Genomic DNA, 19,945 nt, shown 5'->3' on the forward strand with positions numbered 1-19,945 from the left:
GCCGGACCTGCCAAAAGGACTCTGCTATTCTGGAATACTACCTGGCAGTTCCCTAATGGTGAGGTGCTGCCGGCGTTGGGAGCGCCGGGTTCCGTCCCGTCAGGGAGGAGCACCCGGTTAGACGAAGTAAGTGTCCTCCCCAAGAGGAGGTGGGTGGTGTGTGAATTAATGTGTGTGACTGTGTGTATGCGTGTCATGAATGGGAGGGAGGAGGAGTGTTTGTGCGTGCGTGCGGGTGTGTGTGTCTGTGTGTAAATGTGGTGATGGCGATGCATGTGTGGGTGAATGTGAATGCTGGGTCGGGGTGTGTGTGTGTGTGTGCATGCATGTAGAGAGGGGTGGGGGTTGTGTGTGTATGTATGTTGAGGAAAGAAGGGGGTGGGGGATGGAGTGTGTATGTGTTTCAATGGGGTGAATGTAGTGAGTGCATGTGTGAATGGGAGTGTTGTGCGTTTGTGCGTGTATGTGTGTATACATTTGGGGGTGTTGCATGTGTATGTGCGTGTGAGTCTAAGGGTGTTGTGTGAGTGAGTGAGTGTCAGAGTGTGTATGTCTGTGCATGCGTGTGGGTGCATGTGTGTATGTGGGAGGGTGTGGAGTAAGTACGTGTATGCAGGGGTGGGGGGTCACTACTGAAGGGGGCTACTGAAGGGGTGAGGAAGGGGGTTGGAGCTCTTGGGTAGATGGGGGGTGGGGGAGTCATCTACCGGCGACAGGAATGCAGATTCATGTCACTGGTAGCCTTTCCACCAGGGATTTTGTGGCAGTGCTACTGCCACAAAATCCCTGGTAGAAAGGGGACTCGTGATACCACTGACGGTATTGGGTGGACTGCCGGGTCGGAGATGCTTATGTCCAGCCCACTGGTCCGACCGCCCTAGTGGTATGCACGGGAAAGTAGCGGTTTGCCACAGGCCAAACTGCCACCCTCGTAATGTGGTGGTTTTCATCGCTGGCCCATCGGCGGTGAGACCCAAGGTCAGAATGACCACCTAAGTCTATTCACACCATCAAAAACTGTTGGCCCAACTCCTGGCTAGTTCACTGTGCCTCACCTGGACCACAAACCAACCTGGGTGGAAGGTGATTACGTCAACATAAGAATGACACTATGACTCCCCAGGGAAGCTGTGGAAACAGATCTTATCCTTTTATCACTTGTGCATGCCTAGATGAGACACAAAGAGATGTGAGGATTAGTTTTCAATACATTTATTGAAACAATTGCAATGTAGCATATAGCGAGTGAGCTGCGATAATTAGGCAGATGGAACAAAACCAAGTAATCATCATTACAAAAATGGTAAGGAACGTAAACATTCCAACTATGAGGCATGTGGTTCTAGATATTCTACAGATTCTAGAGGTTCCTACCTTACCCTAAGACAATACTTGAGAGCATAGTGGGTGTACCCTTCTGCCTGGCCCGATCTAAGGGATTAGCCCCAGATCTATACCTGAAGATAATGTAAAAAGTGAGCCTGCGGTGTAGATGGCAATCCTCTTGGGGAGATGGTAGATTAGCCCCAGCTGAACAGCATGTTAAACAGTATTCATCCCAGGACAATCATTGCCGGAATGCCCTCTACCACTGCCAGGTCAGTGTATCACTTATATAATGATGCCAAGCTGAGTAGAAAGCACAATAGAAAGCACAGTCCAAATGTAATGCTGTGTGTAGGTGTCAGAAGCTGTCACCTGAGCAGGGAACACAAATTAACATAGTGTGTACTATATTTTTAGCTTTGGTCACAAAGTTCTGATTACATGTTGTACAAAGCTTAACTAAACACACAGGGGGTCATTCTGACCCTGGCGGTAAAATCCGCCAAGGCCAACGACCGCGGGAGCACCGCCAACAGGCTGGCGGTGCTCCCTTGGACATTCTGACCGCGGCGGTACAGCCGCGGACAGAAACGGAAAACCGGCGGTGTACCGCCGGTTTTCCGCTGCCCTGGGGAATCCTCCATGGCGGCGCAGCTTGCTGTGCCGCCATGGCGATTCCGACTGCCATCCTGTTCCTGGCGGTTTTGGCCGCCAGGCAGAGGATGGCGGTATGGGGTGTCGTGGGGCCCCTGGGGGCCCCTGCAGTGCCCATGCCAATGGCATGGGCACTGCAGGGGCCCCCCTAACAGGGCCCCACCAAGATTTTCAGTGTCTGCCATGCAGACACTGAAAATCGCGACGGGTGCAACTGCACCCGTCGCACCCCTTCCACTCCGCCGGCTCTATTCGGAGCCGGCATCCTCATGGAAGGGTGTTTCCCGCTGGGCTGGCAGGCGGCCTTCTGGCGGTCGCCCGCCAGCCCAGCGGGAAACCCAGAATTCCCGCGGCGGTCTTTTGACCGCGCAGCGGTATTCTGGCGGTCCCAGCCAGGCCGGCGGCTTCCGCCGCCGGCCAGGGTCAGAATGACCCCCACAGTGTGTTCTCTATATTCCTAGAATAAAACAAGCTGATAAAATATGTAAAAGGCTATTGCTAAAAGCAGCCTTACTAAAACAAAAAATATGGAATATAAAATGAACCTAAACTAAACTAAATCAGGAGAATCCAAATCAGATTCAAGAAGTCATCACAACACTCTCCCCTTGCCAGTCAGGAAAGACAATTTTACGAAAGTCTATAAAAGGAATAAAATGTTCCCATCAAAAAGCCGAGCAAAAAAAATAAAAGCAGGCAATTAAAACAGAAGGTGGAATTTTAAAAGTCATGAGGGGCAATCATTATGTGTTCCAAAATGATATTGGAAATGTAATCCTAGATGGATCCTGCATCTGCAGGTGGCACAACCATCAAAGCCTCTGTGAGCAAATCGAAGGAACATGCATTGTCGGAAGCTACAGCCACCACCAAGGAAGTAGCTTCCTGCACAATGCCCTCAACAGTTGTTGAGCCACATAAAAGGATTCCAGGAGCCATAGCATCCATGTCTAAGTCGGCTCATAAAAGGCATCTTGAAGCAGCAATAGTCTCATAGGAAGACTTTGGGAACGAAACCAGTAAAATCACACAAATAATAAATGTAATAGTGTAACCCAATGCTTTCGTATGGAACAACCAACAATGCTAAAGTGAAAGTAGCTTTTGGGCCTTTTGCACTGTAAAGACATCTTTAACATTAAGGACCTGACTTAGACATTGGCGGACGAGTTACGCCGTCACAAAGGTGATAGATATACCACCTGCCAAAATCTAAATCCCATAGGATCTAATGGGATTTAGGTTACAGCGGATGGGATATCCGTCATCGTTGGGATGGAGTAACTCATCCAATATCTAAATTTGTGTGTGTCCTACTTTAACAGACCATTCACCCTGCCTTACGGGCAGTAAGGCCTACCTGGGGTGACATTAAGAGCTAAAAGGAGATTTAGGCCTCTCAGAAGGGGTTATTTTGACAGATCAAAATTGCAATTTTAAACCCACAAAGCCAGGCTACAGAGGGTAGGCCTTCAGTCATGTTTACACTGTCACTATAGAGGATGGCAGGATGTGTGCTACAGTCCACTTGTGACTTTTAACTTGCAGGATCTGGGTATACTCTTATACTGGGGACTTATAGGTAAGTTATGGCATGCCAATTTCATCATGTTGAAGGGAGAGTACAGGAACTTTACCTGTGGTCAGCAGGGGTAAAGTGTACAGAGTTTTACGGTAAGCAAAAACAGTCAAAGCAAAAGATGGGAATTTCCCCAAAATAAAGAAAACCCCTGGTATATATAGTTTCATTAATCAAGCACATTTCTTAGATGTTTAGATGGCACCATATTTTGTTTTTTGCTACTTGTATTTTTTTAACCTATCTTGCATATGTTGTTAAGTATGTCTGTGTTATAATGCAGTTGTGTAAGAGGGTGAATGCAAGAACGAGTCAGTGGATGGATAAATTAATGCATTAATGCGAAGATGACTAAAAGGGTTCATGTAGGGTGACTTATTGAGTGCCTTAAACCATTAATGACACCAAAGGCACTTTCATTCATGAGGCAGGCCTATTAACAATGCCAGCGTCTGTTTGTAGCTTTCAGAAAACCCTTGGTAAATTCCAGCACCAGTCAAGTAATGCAAGCTGATAGAGTTTGCTTTTCTGGCTGTATGAGTTCTTTCTACCCATAATGGATTGCAGGCTTCATCGAGTTTTCGACAGTATGAGCTGCATGACACTATGAGCTAGATACTTATTAAATCATATTCAGTGGTTTCTGAAATAGAAATGTACCGTGCCTGTCAACTTCATCAATGCTATTCTTTTTTCAAAAATCAATCACCCGTTATGTGCTTCTTGCCCGTGGGTTTTTCATTTTGGGACTGCCAATATGCACATCTAAGTCCTGCAATGCCCCATGACAACAGGGATGTGCACATGCTGCGTTCTAAGACAGAAAGCCTGGAGATATTCGTAATGAAAACATGAAGTGACGTAGGCTGCTCCTTCTCAATCAACAGATGGTTGCCATGGAGAATGAATGACGGCTCACCTGTCTAACCACCGACTGTCACACTGGTGCAATGAACCCTACTATTGTTGATGCTTGAGCCGTAGGCGTTTATCTAAATTAGGAAAGAAAAATAATTAACTATTTCATTTTCTGAGCAGCAGTTTCACTGTACTTGAATCCATGCTTGAACGTAAAAGGGTTAACTTGTCTTTTCAGTTTGTCTTCCCTTAATTTTCATCCTTGACTGAAGTTTATAAAGAAAACAGACCAACCGGCTAATAGCCCCAGCATAGCTTTTTTTTAGCAAGAGAACGACAAATAAAACATACTGAAAAGAGAGGCAGCAAGAAATGTGTTTCTGCAAAGTATGTCAACTAAATGATATTTATATATAATGCACGCAGGAGAAAATAGCACGATGGTGCAGTTTTAGGCAAGTAGTTCATTTAACAGCTTTGTCTGCATACCGGCTGAGTCATTTTAATGTCTCGGCATTTAACCCCACAAAAGGCAGCTGTTGTGACGTATTTTGTATTCTGTATGATTTCGACACCACGCAGGAACCCCTTTGCAAGCATCGTGGGCTTGCCTGGGTCCAAGATATTGTGCCTCCTCCTGGAGCCTTAGGTCCCTGAGGGGCCAGTTCATGACAGTACATTACAGTATCAGCATGGCAAAAAATACATATTTGTACAGTTAGTAGTTATCTTCGTGCATAATTACCCACAAATTAGGGCACTCGTGACATCTTTGATACCATAATTGATAATATCAATGTAATACCTGAAGTATAATTTTTGATGAACAAATTGTGGATGAGGGGGCGCAAGCAATATTTGCCTTATGGCACGAGTTATAGTTACTTGGGACAACTCTAACTGTAACAGTTGAATTTCTGTGGTTGTGCACTTTTAAAATGTGGGCCTAACTATAATGTTCCTGTACCTTTTGTTGTTTTAAGTGTATTTCTATGGTTTTATTAATTCTGTTTCCTAACTATAATGTCCCTGTAACCTTTGTTTTTTTCAGTGATATATATATCTATAAATATATATATATTTTTATATATATACATATATGTAAATATATATGCCCCAGGGTAAGTCCCTCTGAAACCCCACCAAAAGGTCCAGACGGACAGGGTATCCCTACCCACCCACCTTCTATTTTTCCTTTAAATTAAACACAGGACGGGGACTAAGTCCCAGGATCCTGCAATGGCTGCCCGCAACATTAGGTAAAATCTCTGAGTGCTCGCTCCCACTGAAGCCTGACTCCTGTGGGATTAAGATGGCTCAAGGGGAAGGGGCAAAAAGGCACCCAGGCTCTTTTAGGATGTTTTATTGCTTGAAATTGGGTTCAAGGGACTCTCATGAGTGTCCCTCCAACCTAACAGTCCAGATATACATATATTTTTGTAACTTAATATCTCAAAAACGACTGAATGGATTTACAACAGATCATATACAGCATGCTTTCTTTACCAAGATCTTCTTCCTGCCAAATTTGCTATAATTCTGTTCAGCAGTTTTTGTGGTAGCAAAGTCGAATCGCAACAAATAGAGAAACTCAGTTTTAGGACTCGCCTTTTTTCTTCCCCCACCCTCCTCTGACGGTTCATCCTGAAACGTTTCAGGAAAGCAGAGGTGGACAAAAATTGTATTTAGAAAGTTTTCTGAAAATGTATCAGATGTCTAAGTCTAGATGAGACTGTTACAGCACTTACTCGCTTTTGTTTATTACATCTATTAGACTGCAGTGCCTTTTCTACCGCACTTGATTTGTTTTCTACATAAGCCCCTCAAAACTATGTAGGTGGTATAACACACCTCAGCACTGTTGTTTAACTATGGCAGCTGATATTATTAATATATTTGTTGCTTTTCTTAAACTTAATGCATTTCTGGCTCAATTGTGTGGCTAATAGCCACGGTTGAATATGCGGGGTCTCACTTACTGCCAAAATTATTGTTGGGCATTGGGGTGGAAGATAACTTTTTCTATGCTCTAAACCTTGCAAGGCTTATGTCTGCTAAGTAGAAATCAGAGGTTGACCCATCACGAGGACTGCTGGAAGGAGACTATTGAAGTATATGAATTTGAACTCCAGATAGCTGAAGTATGAGGGTCAGCTGTCAGATTGTAATGCATTTGGGTTAAAATAAGGGTCTATTTGATGTTATGATATATATAATATTATATGTTGCCATGATTAACGTGATAAACTTTAAGTTATCTTGATTTGATGTATTTGCCCCCAAAAATAAATAAATATATATATGTATATAAATATATATTCTTTTTTTTCACTGAAAAAAACAAAGGTTACAGGGTTACAGGAACGTTATAGTTCGGAAATAGAACAAAAATAACCCTTAGAAATTCACTGAAGAAAACAAGAAAGCAAATGTTACAGGGACGTTATAGTTAGGCTCGCATTTCACTCATACAAAACCAGTAAAATCTATATACAAACAAATCAGTCATAGAGTCTTTGTGGCGCACTCCACTGCTGGTGCCGGTGCGATGACATAGAAGGCTAACCTTGATACTATTAATATTGCAAAAAAGGTTCACCGCACTCCAAGAAGTCTAAAATTATCATCCTTTTTTTTAAACCTTAACAGCATTTCAACTCTTACGAGTCTTGCTCTCAAGTGTGGTGAACCTTTTATTGCAATATTAATGTGTATATATATATATATATATATATATATATATATATATATATATATATATACACATATATATACTTTTTAGTAATTCTCTCAGGTTATGAGTTAGTAAAGAAATTAAATGAAATTAAATGAACAAGTAAATCATCTTTACAAATGTGCCTTCGTTAAAATTGAACAGAGTAACTACATAGGTAAGGGGCATAGACATCAATTAGGGATCGCAGCTGCAACCCCTGGTCTGCCCTTTGCCACCCCTGGCAAAGTCCATGGCACTTGTAAGGCTTGCTGAATCATTTTTTATTTCTGAAAAGGAAAAACAAGAATTCTGCTGTAGTGCTGGATGCCTGTCTTGATAGTAAAGCTACAACTACTGACATGTTAGGTTTCAGTTTAGTTTTACCCAGTTTTAAGTGCCTAAATGCAATGTTGCAAAAAGTAAATTAGCTGATAGGTCACACGTTCAGTGCCAGGCGCCACAGAGATGGGTCTCTGAGTGTAATGTGTGTGTGTGTATCCCTGGAAAATATTGTTTTCATTTGCTCATTGCTCTCAGCCCATGGAGGTGTGTGGAGCTGACCAAGACCAAATTGCTTTAGGAGTTGTATGGTAGTGCCACATTAGCAGTGCTGCTGGAAAAGACAGATCGGATCTCAAGCGGGTCAGTTATCCACCCTGTGATTTGTTTTTTTAAAAGTAATATAGAGCAACTCTAGTGTGGGACCCTTAAATCGGTAAATACGTAGTTTACAGAAATTAAGAGCTAAACATTTTTATGTCAGTGGCCCACACAAAAAAAAAAAACTAAAAGGCATATACAGTGCATATTTTGGGTCAGCTATGTTCAGCATCTTAAGGATTAATTGAGTAAAATTGTTATTGCAATTAGATGATTATACCATTATCTATAATTTACAGTACTTAGGAGTTGCAGAAGTGCAAATTGAAGTGCTGAATGAAAACAAGTAAAAATAATAATAACAATAATAATATTATTAATAACAATAACAATACTACTACTAATACTACTACTTCTACTGCTAATAATAATAATAATAATAATAATAGCGTGTTCTTTATACAGTGCTTCATACTGGGGAACAAAAACATGCTTCTTGAAATATTGTGCCTACACTTGTACAAAAATTACTGAAAATACAAAATGATCCAGGTAAAATTTTCAGCACATCAACAGGCCTCTGGTTTTATTAGTATTATTATTATTATTATTATTAATAATAATTGTTATTATTATCATTATTATTGCTTTTGTTATACATCACTTCAATCCACACTTATGCAATTCTTAAGCACTGCGAGGGTGTGTTTGTGTGTAAGAGTGCATGTGTGTTTGTGAGCATGTGTCTGTGTGAGCCATGTGTGTGTGAGTGAAAGTGAATCAGAGTCAGTGACAGGTAGTGAATAAGAGTCATTGACAGGCAGTGAGCTAGAATAGGTGAGATTGAGTGTCAATGAATATCAGTGAGTCAGAATATTTGATAATAAGAGCAAATGAGCATAAGTGGGAAAGTATGACAGAGTTAGAATGAATGTGAGTGAAGCTGAATGAAGAAGAGAAAATGAGCGAGAGTATGTGAGAATGAGTGAGCATGAGTGAAAATGACAGACAGTGAGGAAGAATAAATTAATACAAGTGAGAATGAATGATGTACTGTGAGTGAGAATGAGTGTGACTAAATGAATATAAGTGAGCCTGACTGAAAATGTTGAGTTATGCTTGCTAATGTGCTATTGTCCCAAAGGCAAATATTGGCTCCTAAAGACAGCCATGGAAAAATACTGTAACTGGCATTCTGGGGGCAATTGTTAGCATGACAGATGCCTTTGGAAAATAGTAGTACTGGCATACTGGAGGTAATTCTTGACATAATAGGCACCCATGGGAAAATGCTAGCCTGGCACTGGGATAGGAAATAGGCCTGGGCACCAAAAAAGTGTCCCCCTTAGTGAATTAGAAAGCTGACAAAATGGCCGTTGCTTGCAAATCAGGGTGTTTTCTTTATCTTGTAAGGACAAACTGTATGCTTTGCAAGGCTGTTTTGCAAGGTATGGAAGACTGCATGGATTTGAGCTTGCTGCAGCCAATGTTTGTTTTAATTTCTGGAAACTCAACAGTAACAACTGGCACAGCAGACCATAAATAGGCCCCCAAAACAGCCAAAAAACTAACCTATTTACTGGTCTGTCAGACCAGCCTGGATGTCTTCTAGGCCAGTCACACCCTGCATGGGGCAGCCATTGCTAAACGCTGGCGCTGGCTAATTGGAAGTACTCTTTGGCATAAGGGAGGAAAACGTTAGAATATGGGAGGAGGGCAACAATGACAAAATACTGGCCCTGACATACTGGAGGTTATTTCACATAAGAATAAGCCAAGGTAAATGATGGTATTAATTATGGTACTAATTGCAAAATTACACTAGAACATTGTAGATCATTTTGGCATTATCTGGCACCCATGGCATATGAGGGACACCCATGACAAAATGCTGTCCCTGAAAGAATGGAGGTGGTTTTTGACATAAGATGGCATCCATAGCACATTCTAAAACAACAGGATGAACTCATCATAAGCTTCAGGTTTCTTTGGCTTGGCACACCTTTAAAGTATTTGAATATGAATGAGTACCCTTTCAGGGCCTATGTATTTTAATCTAATATATGTATAAACTATGCTTTCAATACACTATTTGTCCCCTTTTTTTTAAACTTCTCAGTGGGAGATTCCACCCCCTGAGGCCCACTTAGAAATGTTCTGGTAAACTACAATTCAGGAAAATATTGCAACCTATCACTTTAAGAAAATCATGTCAGCACCCTAATATAGATGGATTCTGAAATGGTTATTTGTCTGTGTTGTATTATACTAATGATGCAGTTATTACAAAACGTCAGCAATAGAAATTATTGCGATGTCTTAAGGGTTAAGGTTATATGACACTACTCTCTGAGGACATTTAGAGTCAAAGTTCATATGATGTCACTTCCTGTGATGGTACCAAGCTAAAAGTGTGTGTGATGTCACTTCCGCTCCCCCTGGAATTTTGGTGAATCAAAGTCCATGGTAAGTGGGTAGGATAACGCAAGGAAATGAGGCCCAATAAAGGAGTTTGGAAACACCTCTATTAAGAAGGAGAAATCTAAACCCCTAGTTTGCATGATGAAAGAAGTGCTCAAGTATCAGATATCAGTTGAAGTGGTGAAGCAAGTGAAAAGAAATGAGAAAGATGGGAGATTAGGTGCTTTATGTTGGATCGAAGTGTGTGAAAGATGTTATGGGATTGATATGAACTGAAGTAAAGAGCTCTAGTTGTATTACCAGAAAGAAAATAGTTACATATATCAATATTGAATGACACCATGATGAGTCATTGATGTCAGCGGCAGTGACTGAGGCATATCAGCAGTAGCATCATACCTAACATGCACCTGGATTGTAATAAGTCACTCATTGACTAACATGGTAGACTTCAGAGTGCAATGAAGTCGCATATAAGCTATGTGTGCCACTTAAACATATTGAAAAATAAATATCTTGTAGCAAAATGTGTTTTGCTTTAAGAAGGGCCAGACAAGTTTAGCAGGCGATTCGCAGATCTGAAATTGAGTTGATTTTTTTAGCAATAATTACAGCCAAAGTAAATTCAGGGTAGATGGAAAGTTTGTGAGAGGGTGCATATTTTATTTTTGTTCAAGCAACTTTCATTTCTATAAAGAGGGTGAAATGGGATGGTAGCTCATTTATGACTGAGTGCTGAAGTAACTTACAGGGTTTGGACTTGGACAAGTGAGTGAAATCTAGATCAGAAAATAGTGTTCAAGTGGTGGGGCTCACTGTATATAATGGGATATATCTCATGGCAAAATATCACATCCTCTATGTTGACTACCACTATTTTTTTCTGGTGTCTCGATGTAGAGTTGGAAATAGGAAATATGTACTTACTTTGGTGATATATTGAATGAAATATGTTTGTAGGGCGATATTGTTGATTCTGATATCGTGAAATACAACTGTAGAATATAATGTGTCTGTGGACAGTGACAGAAAATGTTTAAGAGTTATCAAAAACCCTGGATAGTAAGAGTCTGAATACTGTACCAAAGAACCTGGAGAACCAGAACAAATATCTCTGCATAGAAAAGGAAAAAAGGGTGGACAAGTGATGGGAGTAATGGAAAGGGTAGATCGAGAGCTGAGTAGAGTATATACAGGGGCGTAGCTTCAGGAGCGGTGTTTGGGGTGTCATCCCCCACCCAAAAATGTATTTTCTGTTGAATAGCTGAGTAGAGGTGCTTTCAGTCGGGTATGTGAGGTGTTTGTCAGATTTCACATGGGACTTTGTATAAACACAGACAAAAACTCACACATTCTCTCTCCCTCTCCATTTTAAAAGCCCTAAGAAATGTTGCTTATTTTACAAAACATTGGTGCTTATTTAGAAGCCGCTTGCACCGCTGGTGCGTCACTTTTTAAATTGGAAAAAGTAACTCACCTGTGATGCAAGGAGCTTGTTAGTAAGCCCCATTGTGTTTCTCACACTTAGGGTCTGATTACAACTTTGGAGGAGGGTGTTAATCCGTCCCAAATGTGACGGATATACCACCCACCGTATTACGAGTCCATTATATCCTATGGAACTCGTAATACGGTGGGCAGGATATCCGTCACATTTGGGACGGATTAACACCCTCCACCAAAGTTGTAATCAGGCCCTTAGTACTTTCCCATATGTGTCTTTTGCTCGCAGAAAATGTTCGGGCAGAAAAATAAGTGCCGGCCCTCAGAAATAAGTGCTGGTGCTCCGCACAGGAAACAACAAGCACAAATTAAGCACTGCACCCCCCTAATCTTATTGAACAAGCTACGTCCTGTAGTATGAAGTACTGATTAATCAAGTAATTAAGGGACACGTACAAAGCATTTTCCTAATCGCAAACATGACGATTCGTAGATTCAGCACATTTATGACAAGAAAAATTGGGATGTATAAAGCCCAAATTACAATTCAGTAACTTTTAACCATATCGCAGTTTGGGTTTTTCAATTCGATATTAGGAAAGGGCATGTTCAGGACATCCCTTTTTAATACTGAAACCAAAAGGTATGTACGAATGTTTTGTGACCAAATTGAGGTCACCAAGTATTCACAGATTACCACCAATTTCAAATTGGTGGTAAGCCATTCGCAAACGGGAAGGGGTCCTAACAGGAACCTTTACCCTTCGTGAATGCATGTGAAAATATTTTTTTCAGAGCAGGCAGTGGTCCCATGGACCACTGCCTACTCTGAAAAAATGAAAAGAAAACTTTTCATTTTTCTTTTTGAAATGCATCCCCTTTTCCTAAAGGAAAATTGGCTGAATTAAAAAAAAACCTGCTTCATTTAAATTTAAAAAGCAGTCACAAACATGGTGGTCTGCTGTCCCCAGCAGGCCACCATCCCTATGGGTACTGGCCATTCCCAATGGGGTTGCAAATTACGACCTACCTCATCAATACAGATGAGGTAGGTCATTTGCAACCCCATTGGGAACCGCAAACAGTGTACTTAACACTGTTGTACATTTTGTTTTGCGACTTGCAATTTGCGATTGCCAAACGGATAGCAAATTGCGAGTTGCAAAACAAAAGGTCATACATCTGGCCTCTATATTCCCTTAGCAGGGCACTAAACCTCTAAGATAACAAGTTTGTGCTAAAGATACAAAGATAAAATAAGGTAGCATATATATGAAACAGAAAAAAAGTTTGGCTATGGAAAAAAGGTGAATTTGAATGTGTTGTAAGACAAGAAACGTTAGAAGATGGTGGAGATAAGGTATCAAATGTGCTATAATTGAACAGACTCACATGAGCAATATGTTTAGAATATATAATACAGTCAAATTCACAATAATCTAAGGGGCAGATTTGCCTGGGCTTTGTGTCACCGCAAAGTCACACAAAATTGCCAGTCGAGCAAACTGATGACAACTAACACAGGAAGGTGCAGAGTCTTGATAATGCATCTACTTTCCAGTGCAAAATGTATTTTGGGGTGAAAAAATACCCTTTTCCCAGCATAAATGATGCTTTGTGTTGCTTTGTACCACTTGCTTTAGGCAACCGTTACCTGAGGATAGCTTGGATAGATCAGCATTAGCACCCACTGGGCAGAATTATTCTCTGTTTGTGCCGAATTTGTGTAATCTTTTTTATGCAAATTCGGCGCAAACCTAACTCCATATTTATATTTTGATGTTAGACAGAGTTTTGCACAATATTTTGGATGCGTGCATCTATCTTGCGTCAATGAGATGCAAGGTATGCACCCCCATCTAAAAAATGATGCTATCCTCATACCCCCATATTTATCCCCCTGTGCTAAAATGACGCACGGGTGGGAGGAGGGGCCAAATAATGGTGTAAAGCTTGTTTTATTATTTAATGCCTCGGTCAGAACAGGCGTTAGGGGACCTGTGGGACGATTTCAATGGTTAAACACCATGTAATGGGTCCACAAGTGCCCTCCCCAAGCCCCAGAAACACCCTCACTCCCACCAGAGGGACACCGGAGAATGGGGGACCCCTCCTAGGTAAGTCTGGGTAAGTATTTTTTATTGTTATTTTTTTTGCCATTGGGGGCCCTAACTTGGGACACCCTGCATGGCACAGGCTGCAATAGGCAGGGGACACTTGTCCCCTGTGCTGGCCATTGGGATGGTGGGCATGACTCCTGTCTTTCCTAAGACAGGAGTCATGTTTATGGTGGTTGTGCACCAGGAAATGGCGCCTGTCTGGTTAGAGGCATTTTTTTTGGCACACAACCTCCTCCTTCTCTACCGCCACCCCCACCTGGCTAGCATCTTCTTTTAAGATTCTAGCCCAAGTTTAGCGCTGGCATGCACCATTCATTTAATACGGTGCCTGACTGGCGCTGTGGAATGGCACAAGCCTGCACTATACTTTTTGCCCTAAAACTGCGTGTGCGCAGTTTTGCAGCAAAAAGTTTAAATCAGGCCCTTAGCCTGATCAAGTGATTTGCTGACCTGTGGCACTAAAGTGGTAAATATGCCCCTAGATATCTCTCACAGGACAGAGGAGGGTCTGACATTCCAGATAGAGGAAAGGAACACATATTTTTGTCTCTTTTCACTCCCCTGCTGTTTATTTATGCAACTAATAAAGGAAGCGAGTGCTGCGACTCCTAAAGGAGGGAAGGAGATTGGTAAAAACCACAATACTGAAGATTAGAGTCAATTCCCTTGGTGGGAAGTGTTTTAATGGAAAGAAAACACAAGGTGGAGTTGGGAAGCAGGATACAGGACCACAGCCAGCAGCATTATTACATTTAAATGCACAGACACACCTACACCTCAAGTATCCGACAATGAGGAATTTAACTCCATAATCAACCCTCTAAAAGATGTGGGGTTGTAGCTTCCCTGAGGAGAGCCTGTGTTTGCCATAATTGGTTCTAGACGGAAGATTAGAAGTGGTAGCATCATGACCAGTGGTGTTAGCCAGACACAAACTTCTTAAAAGTGACTGTGTCAGCAAAGACAGACATTTTTAACAGTGACTGTGATAGCCACGTAAAACATCACTCCCAAGAGTTTAAATTGACACTGCTTTTTATTTATTCATGTATGAATTGCATTATACAGTGCACATTCACCCCGCTGTGCAGCAATCATAAGCTGACAGTAATATGGTACACTATAACATTTGTTGCATCATTTGTCAAAAGAAATGATGAGATTAGTGAAAAACGCAAAGAAAATTAATATTCTACATGAGACAAAAGATGAGGTGGTGAGGCACAAAAGGAAAAGGGGGGACATCTGCAAGGAGAAAAAATACAAACACATAAATTGGAAAGATGACACTTAATTCACAGCCTAATAGAGAAAGTGAAGTAATCTAAATACCACACAATGCAATGTGTTAGAGTCCTTGGGTGTGATTCATCTTTGTGGCACTGTACTCTACTTGAATCTTTTCTACTCATCCTTTCCGGATAGCCCACTATCAGTTGGGTGTACGCACTATATAGCATTGAGTATCAGTAATCAGTTTACATGGTAAAACAATGTAGGTGCAGTCTTTTCTTGCTCACAGTCAAATGCACTCTTAGGGGCTTACTTAAGAACAATGGCACTGCACACAGTGCAGTGCCACTTTTCCTGCACCCCTTATCGCCCCCCTAATGCCACCATATGTGTGCCGTATTTAAAATATGGTGCACCATTGTGGTACAGGAAAAATAGTGAGGTCCCACTTTTTGAATACAAATATTTATTTGTTAATATCCAAATATCTGAAGGTGTATCGCGTTCATCTACAAGACTAGAGAAATTGTCAATATTGCTCCAAGTCCAATTTTATTTTAGGAAAATATTTTGATTCTCAATGAAAATGTAAGCACACACAGAGATCCAAAAAGGTGTATGAATTTGGGCCAGCCAACACGTGTTTCGCCCCACGGGCACGTAAGCCAGGGCTTTCTCAAGCTGGGGGAGAAAAAGAGATGTCATAATTCTGAGGAAAATGTGACAAGTGTAGTTATATTAACACCGGTGAGAGGAAGCCAAGGTGATGTGCCAGGAAAATCCCAAGAGAACTACTAAGGATAGGGCCCGATTGACCCATGTGAATAGTCATGCTATCTAAAGATATGCTTCTCAAAGTCCAGATAATTATCAAAAGCAAGAAAACAAAACCAAGTAAGTGGCGAAACAGTACCAGGTAAGGGAAAGGTTTGGTAAATGGAAAAGGACAAAACAAATAAATATATATTGTTAGTAGTGGGTGAAAGATTTTATCTAAGATGACTAGAGTATGGAAAAGGCATGCTTTCGAAGAGTGACATTGTTATTTTAAGAGAAAATGGGAGTAAAAACGGTAGATGTTGCTGTACATGCAGGAAGAAGAAAGAAGATAAAGAAAGAGAAGGAGAGGAAGAAAACTGAGAAAAGAAAAGAAAAGAAAGGGAGAGCAGACATACCATTTCAAGTCATTATTTGTTCAGACGGCCAAATCATCAGTCGAAAATATAAGTAGTAATACAGCAAAATATCCTGAAATATAAGTGTATGTATATAACATCACATAACTGATATCAGTAAGTTATACACTAATTAACAGTCAAGAAAAGTCTTTCCGGCTAAAAATATCAAGTAAGAAGGTATTGTAAGGGAACAAAGTACTATCTGTATTGACTAGAGAATGAGCACAATTATAGTTTAGAACTAGACTCAAAAGACAAATGAGAGAGGAAGAAAAAAGCAGCAGCAACCATGTCACAGAAATTTCTCAAGAAACAGTAGCTGAGAATAAAGCTAAGTGCCATTGATTATGCATTATGAAGGACCAAAACTATAGGAAAACCACCCGTTTTATATGTTCTAAGGATAGCTAGACACTTTACATTAGTAAAATGGTCCGCTACTTATACCGTTAGGTGATGACAATGAAAGAAAAAGGCCAAATGTTTAATGATAGGGGAAAAGCTCCCCCGCGACAGGACTCACCCGTTTTCTTTAAGTATATTATCAGTCTCAAACGTCGCCTGAAGAAAACAATCCAAAATACAAGCGGCGCATCGGAAGCCGGCTCGCGTCTTTATACACGGCCGGTAAAGAAATGGTCTCTTGTCCTGCCAAGCGGCACACCGAGAATCGGCTCGCGTCTTTATACGCGGCCGGTAAAAGGTGATCTCTTGTCCTGCCTCGATGTAAACTATTGGGCATGGACAATGAAAAAGGACTAGGAGTGCTACCGGCATACTGGTGGCACTCAAACTTCGAGGGAGTTATCTTGGTAGTAACCAAGAGCAGCACCATCTTAAAATAGAGCAGTACAAATGATATCCTGAACGGTGACTAAAGGATGCAATCAAATTATTACGACCCTATGTGTCGATGATCTTTTGAAGAAAAGGATAATTAGTTGGAGAGCAAAAAATCAAAAATGGATTGACAGAGATAAGGAATGTTTTTTTCTGTACGTGTTTGATGTAGCCCTAACACCTGAGGGAAAAAAGGCGTTGACAGCAAGGGCAAAATTGCACCATATGAAAGATATATCAATTAACCATTTTGAGAAAAGACAAAGATGTATAAGTAAAGAGCTAAAGAGAGAAGAAAAGAACATTAGCCAGATATTTCAGGCAAAAGAATAAAATACATTTTTACAGTGACATTATTACAAGAACCATGTTACAAAAAACACTTAGGTGGCATCATAGTTAGATATCGCAGTTTTACAATAACCAATAGTGCCACTCATAGTCTTTGTTCAGTCCGTGATTAACTGTATCTTGTCGAATAATGAGTCTACTTTCCTCCTTGCGCAGGCGTAATGCAGCGTTGCCACCTCGAGGGGTTGGTTTTATACGTCGAAGGCCACAAAATGTAAAATTGCGTTCATGAGAGTGAAATTCAGTAAAATGTTCAACTAGTGGTGCTTTCATATCCAATTTTTGTATATTGCGATAGTGTTCTTGAATTCTTATTTTGAGCGGGCGAATGGTACTGCCTATGTAGGCTTGATGTCATGGGCACCATATTATATAGACCACATTTGGGCTTTCACAGTTTATACAGTCATTGATATAAAACCTTTGCTCATTGATTGTAGTTTTGGAGAGGCCCCACTTGCAAATTGAACATTTGTTGCATGTATAGAAACCCTTTGGTTTTGGAGGTAGAAATGATGTTGGAGGCTTTTTGTGCACCATTGTGGTAGTTAGGGGACTAGTGTCAGAAATTTTGACATTATTCCAGCGCTTTGCAGGATTATCGTCAAAAATTCTGACGCTAATCGTGCAAAGCACCCAGAGACCTATTGTAACCAATGGAAGCCTCCTTTTTTACGCCTGTTCTGAGCAGACGTTAAAAGTGCTGAAAAAAACGGCGCAAGGAAATGTTTTAGATTTTCTTGCGCCATTATTCACCCCCCTCAACAGGGAAAAACCCCATTTGCATCCATTATGGCTGGTGCAGGCATATTGTAGCGCAAAGGGGTACAAAGTGGTGCAATGCACACATTGCACCACTTTCTAACTATGGTGCAGCATTTTTCACCTTCCAACGCCTTCTAACAGCCTGTACAGTTTACTATCATCAATGTCCCTGCAGCTGACAGAATACAAATTAAGTCCTAGCTGCTTTCTTCCTGAAGAACAGTAAAACAGGAATAGGTCCATATCAGACAGTAAAAATACATTGATTAATCCAGTTCTTTCGCAGTATCTCAAAGCAAAGATTATTAAGAAGTGAAATGGCCTTGGATTTGAGTTATTGGAAATTAGACAGATGGGTAGTTGATAGACATATGACTAGCATCTTCAGCGAAAGGGTGCAAAGAAAGGAGTTAGGAGCAGAAAACAATGCAGAAATAATTGAAATTAGGAATAAATGAGGCAAGGAAGGAAATCAAATCAGATATCTTTATAAGCACTAGAAAAACATTTTCCAATCCACCCCACTCCAAACCAAAACACTCACACCAATCCACTCCAGTCCAAAACAACCTACCTCACTCTAATCCTAAACAATGTGCCCCATGCCAATCTAAAACAATCTGCCCCATACCAACCTTCCCCACTACAATCTACCCCACTACAATCCAAAGCTATCTGCTCCACTCCAATCTGAAACAATCTACCCCACTTCAATCCAAAACAAACTGCCCCACTTCAGTCTGCACCATACCAATCCAAAACAATTTGCTCTACTACAATCTGCCCACTACTAGCCAAAACTATCTGCCCCTGTCCAACCCATAACTATCTGCCCCTGTCCAATCCATAACTATCTGCCCCACTCTAATCCAAAACAATCTTTCCCGCTCCGTTCTGCACCATCCCAATTCAAAACAATCTTCCCTACTCCAAACTGCCCCACTTCAGTCTAAAACAATCAGATCTACTCCATTCTACACAGCTCCAATCTACCTGGCTCCAATCCAAAACAATTCGCTTCACTCCAATCTGCCCCTCTCAAAACTGCCCCACTCCTATTCAAAACAATCTGCCCCACTCCAATCCAAAACAATCTGCCCCACTCCAATCTTCCCAGCTCCAATGAAAAACAATCTGCCCTATTCCAGTCTGTCCCACTTCAATCCTAAACAAACTGCCTACTCCAATCTTACCCATTCTAGTCTGCCCACTTCATATTGAAGCAATCTGCCTCACTCCACTCAATCCCACTCCAGTACAAAACAATCTTCCCCACTGCAATCCTCCCAACTCCAAACTACCCTACTGAATCTGCCCTACTCCAATTCGAAACAATGTGCCCTACACCAGTCTCCTTACTGCAAATCTGCCCCACTCAAATAAAAAACAATGTCCCCATTCCAATCTGCCGCACTACAACCTGACCCATTCCAGTCCAAAACAATCTGCTGCACTCCAGTCTGCCTGCTCCAATCCAAAACAATCTTCCTCACTCCATCTGCCCCACTAAAATCTGCCCCACTCCAAACGAAAGCAATCTGTCCCACTCCAATCTGCCTGCTCCAATCCAAAACCATCTTCCCGACTCCATCTGTCCCACTGCAATGGAAAACAATCTGCATCACTCCAGTCTGCCCCTTTCCAATCCAAATCAATCTGCCCAACTCCAATCTAATTTAGAACACTATGCCCCACTCCAGTCTGCCCCATTCCGATCCCAAACTATCCTATGCCAATCCAAAACAATCTGTCCCTCTCCAGTCTAAAGCATTCTGCCCCACTTTAATTTGCACCCCTCCAATCTAAAACAATCTGCCAAACTCAATCCAAAACAATCTGCCCCACTCCAGTTTGCCTCATT

General features: G+C 41.3%; 1 protein-coding gene across 3 annotated transcripts in view; it reads left to right on the forward strand.

Annotated features, from left to right (window-relative positions):
* The window catches only part of SLC2A9 (solute carrier family 2 member 9), a 1,837,553-nt gene that overhangs the window by 1,502,107 nt on the left and 315,501 nt on the right, over positions 1-19,945 (forward strand). The gene's annotated exons all lie outside the window — the stretch shown is intronic.

Source organism: Pleurodeles waltl, chromosome 1_2 (assembly GCF_031143425.1).
Source record: "Pleurodeles waltl isolate 20211129_DDA chromosome 1_2, aPleWal1.hap1.20221129, whole genome shotgun sequence".
Lineage (NCBI taxonomy): Eukaryota > Metazoa > Chordata > Amphibia > Caudata > Salamandridae > Pleurodeles > Pleurodeles waltl.